This window comes from Ambystoma mexicanum, chromosome 2p, assembly GCF_040938575.1.
Source record: "Ambystoma mexicanum isolate Mex_15411 chromosome 2p, UKY_AmexF1_1, whole genome shotgun sequence".
NCBI classification, from domain to species: Eukaryota; Metazoa; Chordata; class Amphibia; order Caudata; family Ambystomatidae; genus Ambystoma; species Ambystoma mexicanum.
In genome coordinates this window covers 1,138,996,636-1,139,006,160 of record NC_090923.1, presented here as the reverse complement: position 1 = coordinate 1,139,006,160, position 9,525 = coordinate 1,138,996,636, and positions in this window count along the sequence as shown.

The following is a 9,525-nucleotide window of genomic DNA, read 5'->3' as shown; positions in this document are numbered from 1 at the left end:
TGGTTTTACCATGCGTTTTTCTTAAAGTTATAGTCTTTATAACTGACTCATTTTCAGCAGTGCTGGTGCAGGAGGAGGCTGGAACCGGTCCCGGCATGTTTCTCGTCGTCCTTCTTCCTTATCACAGTTCGTTGTGGATATTTCTCTTCGTCGCGTTTGCTCTGATGTCCATAAGTTCAATGAAACTCTCCCAGTTCAGTTTTGCCTGTCCTTTTTTTGTTTCAGCCTGGATTCAATTATTTGTTTTTAGGCGAGATCACTTGTCCCTTCTTATACTGCTCAGAGGACCTTTGATCAGTTGTCGCCTCAGTATCATGCGCGCCCAGCTTGTCCGCTCTGGTTCCGGACACATGTACTTTTATGATCGCACCCAGGAGCCGCGAGTCTTGAATTGTCCGACTTGCACAATTCTCACGCTTCTCTCCTCTACACCCCTGGTTCCTGCTCCGTCCATGAGCTGAACCAGAGGTTGACATAAACACCAAAAGAAAAAGAATGCAGATCACCTTGTCTTCTGAGGCCGCAGGTTGTATCGCCTTGCTTCTGTATCGTATGATCCGTGAACAGTGCCGGTGCACTTTCAGATTCAGGCTTGAAGTCAGCCTGCGGCGCTTCTGCAGGGGCTGGTGTGCGCCGCGCCAATGATGCAGATTCGGTCTTTGGCGTGCTGGCAAGTGCTGGTGGCCGTGCCCAAGGGGTACACGATTTGTTTCTGCTGGTATTTGCAAGGCAGATTTCACATCGGTCAGCAGTGATGTCGATTCTGCTGGGCAACGTTGGGGCACTCTTTGCCCTTCCCCCTCTTTGGCAATCGTCTCAGGCTTTGTTTCGAGTTTCACTTCATGTTTTGGCAGATCAGGTGGCTGCACACTAGCAACAGTTTCTTTTGTCTCTGCGACCGCTGTCTCTTTCCAGTCATCGGTGTCAGGCAAGACTTTCAGTGCAGTTGGAATCTTCTTGGCATGGGTGGCATGGATCCACGACTTCCTTCCATCCACCCTGATTGCCGTTTGCGTCGCCAAAAGTACTTGATAGGGCCCGCTCCACCTGGGTGCTAATGATAACTTTCTTTCGAAGTTTTTTAGCAGCACCCAGTCTCCTGGCTCCAGCGCGTGCCCCGGACCGGTATACCACACGGGTAATGCCTCCTGCACCTGCTGATGAATCAAACGCAATTTCTGCATTAAAAGGCCACAATAAGTACTAAGCACAGGATGTTCTATCTCACTGAGTCGTTTTGGCCGAGGTGCGCACCATACATTTGCCGGCCTCCCCATTACGATCTCGTATGGGAAGAGCCCGGTTTTAGCCTGTACAGACGTAATAGTGCTATTGGTAATGCATCCACCCAACTCAACTTGCTTCCCGCACAAATCTTGCTAATCTTTAAGTATCCCGTTGTGCCTCTCCACAAGACCGGCAGAACTTGGATGCCTTAAACTGTGGAATCTCTTATCAATCTGGAGACCTGCACATATCTGTAACACCACTGCACCCACAAAATGTGGTCCATTATCGGACTATACGACACGGGGCAAGCCAAATCTGGAAAAATACTCCTTCAACATTACTTTTGCCGTACTCATCGCTGTGCTGTCTTTTAAAGGATATGCCTCCACCCAGTTACTGAATGCACAGATTACCACCAAGACATATTTTAAGTTTTGGCACCTTTCCATCTCTATGAAATCAAAATGAACTACCTCAAACGGCATGGAGGGCGGGCCAAAACCTCCTGTTGGTGTCACTGTTCCCTTTCCTACATTGTGTTGTAAACACGTGATACAGTTCTGCACCAGCCTTTCTGCATTCTTTTTTATGTTTGCATTCTGCCATACTGTAGAAAGGTGCTGTATCATTTTCTTGGCACAGATGTGCGTAGGACTGTGGGCCATTGTGACCATTGCAGTCACATATGAATTTGGCAACATCCAGTTTCTAGTTCCCTTGTCCACCCAACAACCCTCCAAATCAGCAGATCCCTCTGCCCATCCCTGCATTTCATTGGCCGTAGCCTCGGCCTGCATTTCTTTGACAGTCGCAACTCCATCTTCTATCATACAGGGTACTTCCTCTGTCTGAACCGTCATCATCTTGGTATTTAAATCAGTGGCAGTTTGTTTCGCAATCCTGTCTGCAAACGCATTTCCCTCTCCTATTTTGCATGTTACTTTTTTATGTGCCTCGCATTTCACTATTGCTAGGTGCTTTGGAAACGTGAGTGCAGACAGCAATCGTACAATCAAAGGGCCATGTTGAATTTTGGCACCATGTGATGTCAGAAACCCTCTCTCAGCCCAGAGTCGTCCAAAGTTATGAACCACTCCAAACGTGTACTGACTGTCAGTATATATATTCACGTTAAAATTTTCAGAAATCGCGCAGGCTCTGGTTACTGCTATTATTTCCGCAGCTTGTGCTGAATTATAGGGGATTCTTTTACTTTCTACAACACTCTCTAGGGTAGTGATAGCATATGCGGCAGTTGTCGTGCCATCTGGTAATTTAAAACATGAGCCGTCACAAAATAACTCTCCATCCGGCTCTTTCTGTGGAATATCACTTAAATCAACTCTCCCCTTGGTTTCTTCCTCAGTGACCATTTAGCAATCGTGGGGGGGTGATTCATTCTTCCCAATTTCTGTTATGGTTAATGGCATTAATTCTGTAGGATTCAAAGCGCTATACCTCATAATTTGGATATGGGGCGCAAACAAGATAATCTCATATCTTGTCAATCTAGCAGAGGTGAGGTGTTGCGTCTGTGTCCTATTTAATAGAACGTCTATGGCATGTGGCACCATCAGAATTAAAGTGTGCCCCAATACCATCCCTTCCGTTTGTTTCACTGACGCAGCAGCCGCCGCGACAGATCGCAAACATCGTGGTAGTGCGCACGCTAGAGGGTCCAGCGCAGATGAAAAATAGCTGCATGGCCTATTTCTTCCACCTTGTTTCTGTGTCAAAACCGCCAATGCACATCCTTCACTTTCACACACAAATAGTCTGAAAATGTTCTTATAGTTCGGCGTACCCAAAACTGGAGCCGAGCATAATGCAGTTTTCAATTCATCAAATGCTCTCTGACATTCCTTATCCCACTGCAAAGGCATAACCGCATCCTTTCTAGTCAAATTCACTAATGGTTTCACAATCAATGCAAAATTACCAATCCATTGTCAGCAATATGAAGCCATGCCTATTATGGCTCTAACTTCTTTTTGTGTCTTTGGAATAGGCATACAAGAAATACTTTCTATGCGTTCTGGCGTTGGTCTTCTCCCTCCTTTCGAAAGTAGGTAGCCCAAATAAACTACGTCCTTTCGATTATACTGAAGTTTCTTCAAACTAGCTTGTGGCCATGTGCCGCTTGGTGTGACAGTAGTAATACAGTGCTTTCTTTACAAATCGCATCTGTGTCTGCAGCTAGTAATAAATCGTCTATGTATTGCAAAAGTACACAACCCACGGGTAATTCCAGCATGTCTAGCTGCTCTTTTAATGCTCTACTGTAAATACTTGGACCTTCCGTGTAACCTTGTGGAATCCGTGTAAATGTAAATGATTGTCCTAATGTGAACGCGAACAAGTATCTACTGTCCTTGTCGACTGGAATACTAAAGAATGCGTTCTTCAAATCTATTACACTAAAATATTCTGCTGAAACAGGTATCATTGTCAATATTGTAATGACGTCTGGCACTAGAGGAAATTGCGGATGTACTACCTTGTTTAGTGCACGTAGATCAATTATGAAACGGTATGGTACCTCATTACCTCCTTTTTTTATAAACCGGAAGGATCGGGCTGTTACATGTACTGCCTGTGATTTCCTCCATTCCCCCTAATTTCATCAAATCGGTAACAATACTCTTCAATACTTTCTCACCTTCAACCGAAATTTTGTATTGGGGTATTCGTGGTAGGGTAACAACTTCTTTTAAAATAATCTTTACTGACTCCATCTTTAAACATCCCACATCGTTGTCATGCATTGCCCATATACAGGTTGGGACTTTACTTAGTTCCCCTGGTAATGCTTCGACATGAATTCTGACACAGGGGCATTGTGTGGCCATATCGTTAGAAACACTCCGTCTGCCGTGCAATGTATAACAGAACCTAGTTTTTTCAACAAATTCAATCCCAGCAAATTTTCTCCACAATTTTCTGTTGGAAGGAAAGGACAATGTTCCGTGAATGGTCCTATGGTAACTGGGACTGGTTTGGACACTGGGTTTATGACTGGTGTACCTGTGAACCCTACAGAAATATTCTTTTGCCCTGACTGTGGTATATTCGGAACCAAGTGATGGTCTATTGAACACTTCTGTGCTCCTGTATCTACAAGAAAGCGGTGTTCGTCATTCCCGACTCTCATTTCTACGTAGGGTCCTCTCTGATTCACGGGAATAGACACTGGTTCCGACCCCTGTCCTGGGCTGTCCGATTGGGGAAATAACACATTGTCCGATGTGTAATTATTACTATTACTGTAATACGTGTTTGGCTGTGTATCGAAAACATTTCCACTCTTCCCTCTATTTCCCCCATTCTGATTTCCATATTGTTGATTTTGCTGCCCCTGACTCTGGTTTGGGGCATTTTGGTTTTGGCCTTGGTTTTGATTACCTCCATTATTATGATGCTGCTGCATACTATTCCTATTTGGTCCATTCGCTCCTTGGTGTCCTCTATGCGGTCTCCTTTGACCAGACCCATTTCTGTTCTGTAAATGCGGGCATTGCGCTCGCCAATGTCCTTCCACTTTACAATATGCACACTGATTCGGCCCCACTGTTCCCCCCATACATATTCGAACTACTCCTCACTTGTGCGTTCCCTCGCCCTCTATTATGTCCTCTACTTGCTGCATTAATACCCGTGTCTTTAGATTTACCCTATCCCTCTCTTCTTTTTCTTTTCCTGCAGTCACTCTGCGCTCATAATATTGGGCCATATGCAGTACTTCGCCCAACGTTTTTGCTTGCCATGCACTCTCTGATGTCATTATTAGATCCTGAATTGGAAGTCTTAACCCCCTCACATATTTGTCAACAAATAACCTTTTCCCTGCTTCTGAACCCACATCCTGCCTGAAGTCTGTGAATATTTCTTCAAATCTATTAAAATAATCTGTAGCCAATTCATCTTTGCCTTGTACACATGCAGTCAGTTTGTCCCATTTCATTCTTTTCTCTGGAACAATTGTTTTTAACTTCTGTACTATACGTTCTGGTAATGCCACCAGGTTCGGTCATGGTGTTCCCCAACCGCTTTATTCCTATACTCTCTCATCAAATCCGCCCATGTGGCGCCAAAGGCTGTTGTGTCATCAACCTTCGTTATTTGCTTCCATGTATCTGCTGGCAGGATCACCGGGAATATTAGGTCTATATCACCCATGGTAAGCACGGATGACTGTAGGCAGGACTCTACTTCCTTGTAAAACCCTGCCGGATTCTTTCTTATATCCGGAATCGTCTGCTTTATGTTGTTCACCTCTTGTCTGGAAAAGGGGACATGCACATATTGGGCGGTGTAATGGGCTGGTGTTACCTGCGCCGCTACATTGCCCACTGCGGGAACCTCCACTTTGGGCACAAAGGTAGGTGGGACCTCTCTCATAGGGAATGCCCCACTTACCGTCCCTCCCCCTTCTCTTAGATGCAACAATATTCCCAGATCCAATGATAGGGCCGTTTCTCCTGTTCCTCGTTCTAATGCTCTCCTATATACTGCCATTATTTCAGGCGGGCTGGCCTTATCGTTTTTTATATCTTTATCTAATAAGTGTTCAACCATCGATTGTAGCGCTTTTCTTTTCATAGGCATGGAATATTCATCAAATATCTTGTGTATCTCCATTGTGTGAATACTATGATCTGACATCCATCTAGACGCTTCTTGTATACATACTTTTAACTTGTCGCCCCTTTGTACTGATGACATCGAATGTCGTCGCTGTATATATGGCTCTACAGTTTCCTTTCTATTTCTCCCAATATCTTTACTCCTATATCCGGGTGCAGTAAACATTTCGGCATAGTCATTATCTAATTCATCCTTTAACTCAAAAAGTCTATGCACATGTTCTCTTACTTCTTCATCCCTCTCCCTAAAGCGTGCTAATGCATTCAGATCTAACAATCGCTGCGGTGGTAATTTCCCAATTAGCTGTTTCCATCTCTCCACCAAATATTCACCCATGCATTCCAAAACTACCTGTCTTTCGTTGCTTCTACGAAAGTCATATATCGAAGCCAATGTTGCCGTCCCATCATTTCCATCTATATACATCTCTGCCTGTTGCTGCAATTCCACCTTCCTCTCCTTGCTGATTGTGCTGCGGGTTACCCTTGTGCACTGCCGTTGCTCAGTCCCGCCTCTTGCCCCCGCAACTTCAACTTCAACCCCGGGAGGAACGGACGGTACCGAGTCTGTGTCTAAGGCGGGAGGTGCGAATGGGACAATGGGAACAGCGAGTGTCTGTTGTGGGCCTGGTTGGCTAGTAGGAAGTGTTATGTGCGCGGTCTGTGGCTGTGGGAGGGCTTGAGCTACCAGAGGGGGAGCTTGAGCTACGGGCGGGGTCTGGGCACTAGTTACTAACGTATCTGGTCTTTCTTCTGATCATGGGCCTTGTTTTGTATGAGTCAATATATTTTCTATCAATTAATCTGTCATGTGTAATTCTCGTTGTGGGTATATCTTTTCTATATTCAACTGGTCACGCCTTCCTGCCCTTCTTATACTCTCAGTCCACTCCTCCTCTCCTTTTTCTTCCGCTACCTCACCTTTTGATTTATGCCTGCGCGCATGCTTTGCTCTGCTTTTAAATCGGAGCATTGCTTCCTTTCTCCAGTCTTTAATAGTTTCAAATGCCGCAGGGCGCGCTTTCTTTATCATTAACACCCTTTGCAAGTTATCTATCCTCGCCATCTCAAAACTACCATTAATCGGCCACTGGTCGTCTTGTTGCTTTCTGGTTTGCCTATGCCAAGTCTCACAGAATATTATCGCACCCACTCCATACTTCACATACATCTCATACGCCGGCGTTCCCCCAGGTGGTACAATTTGGCCATCTTCCAAAGATTGTCTACCACAGCGGAAAAACCCAGCGAAGGTGGACAATACCCCAGGCATGTTTCAACCTTCCCCTTGGTTAATCAACCTTACCTAGGGCGTTTGATTTTGCAAAGTCAACTCTCAACCAATATCAGGATATTATGAATCGGGGAATGACTCACCTGATAAATCAAGTCGTCTGTATACTGACGCACCAAAGGACGTCGTGTCTGCGTTTCTTGGCTTCCGCCTCGTTTCGGGACCCTCGCCTCCTTGTTCTCTAGCCAGGCACGTCGATCAGGGATCAGATGTGTGCAGATCTGCAAAGGAGTCTCTCATCACTTTTACAGGGTGCCCCGAACACCTCTTGATCCCGGCTCAATCGTCCCGTCCTCGCCGTTCTCTGCCTTTCTCAATTATGTTACGCGAAGGAACAAGTGGGGGAGGGTCCCTATTCGGGCGCCATCTTGAAAGGGGCCCCTAGGGGACCTTGACGTCTATGGAAAGAAGGCGAGTCACCACACACGATAGAGACGCCAGACACGAGGTTGTATTCCCAAAGCTAGGGTTCTATTGCAAAGCAAAAGTCTCAGTTGGCCAACTCGGTCTCGATGCCCCGCGACGTGTATCTCTAGACCTCGTGGGACGCAAGAGAGCGAATTACGTACATCAGTTACCTATATACAAAATGCATATCAAACAATCAGCTATGTCATGGTTAACACCCCTCTTCATTGGGTTTCTTTGAACTTGGTGGGACGATGGACATCTCCGGCCACTATGACATCTTCAAACATCTACTCTAGTAACAATTTGCAATTTGTGAGTGCGTAGGCATCTTTTGGTTATTGAATAGAACATGGTGCTTCTGTTCTTGGAAGCAAGCTACATGCAGAGGGGGTTACATTCCGGACCTTGCTATCTATTAGGTGCTATTCGCGTCCTGGGAGCCGATATGCTCTTAGCGGGCTCAGCAAAGGGGGCCGTTAGAAAAGCATAATTCAAGCCTTTAGTGGTATTATTCTAACATATTCTACCATATACCGAGACTGGCTGGCAGCTGTGAAATAATTAAATGCCCTGGGGCTCTGCTTCAAGGCTACATTAAGGAGGGAGCCAGGCATTCTTCCTGGCGCTGCATAAGTTTGTGTTTCAGCGAAACTCTTGTTATCCTCTCGGCTCTGTGGCCTTGTCCTTTTCATATACAGACAGCATTGTTCCTCAGTCAAGCAGTGTAAGCGAAAAATATACTGCAAAGCAATAGGAACAGAAAGCAATGAGCAATGGTTAGAAAACAAAATGGCGATTCTTGTTACATCAAAATGGCTGTTCATTAGAACACTCGAAAACCTATATTCTGTTGTATCGTGCATGAGACGGTTGGCCCACGGCCACCAAAATACGTTTGCGGTCTCAAATTAGATCTTTAGACTGACAATTCTCCACCTCATGTTATGCGCTACATGTAGCTGTGGCTAGAGGAGGACCCCCTTTCTTTTGCATATATGCTAAAATAGGTAGCATTAAGCACAACTCGCCAGGGACCTCATATCAATATCTTTATGAAAAAGGGGATGGTTGTGAGGGCGTCACGATGCCTAATGGAACATTCCCGCTAATGGAATGCTTCCTAGAGAATGGCAGGAATGTCACTCCTTATGGACATGTCATCATATAGCAATCAAGCCTCTCAACTGCCTTCCTATGCACCAACTATCCACATAAGGAACAATACTGTCTTAGGTAGTGTGTGCATCTGCAGTGATGATACAAAGGATATGGGGTTTACCTTGAACTGTAATTATACATTGCACGTACCAGCCAAGGTGTTCAAATGACCTCTCTATGTAGGTGAATCAGTATACTTAATTTGTGCTACTAATGCATATTCTTGGTTACCATCTGACTGGGCAGGGCAATCCCACATGGGGGTGTGTGCTGTCTGCTATTACAGCAAAAGATAGCCATTGGTCCCTTCTCTCATGACAAAAGCGTTATGGAACACATGATGATACTGGACCTCGGGTAATGGGAGATATTCTTAAAGCAATCATACCCTGGTATTCCAGAGATATACGCAGATTGTCACAACTGTTAGAAGCCACTATAAGTGAAACATCAGATGCCCTTGCTAATATCACCATTGAGTTGAAAGCTGTGTGCCTTGTAGCAATGCAGTACATAGCACTCAATATGATTTTGGCAGAGAAAGGAGGAGTTTGTCAGATTATCAGGGAAAATGCTGTTCGTTTTTACCAGACGACTCTTCCTCAGTGTGGCATGCCATTAATAATCTCCAGAGTATTGCAGACCAAGCACACTTCCCTGTGGGTAAATTAGATATTGGTGGATCTTTATGGTCCTTAATGACATTTGGGTGGAAACTATTTTCCATTAATTTAGTTTTATTGGCCATTTTCTTTTTCATATATCTGTGTATTAAATGTGTGCCTGCCT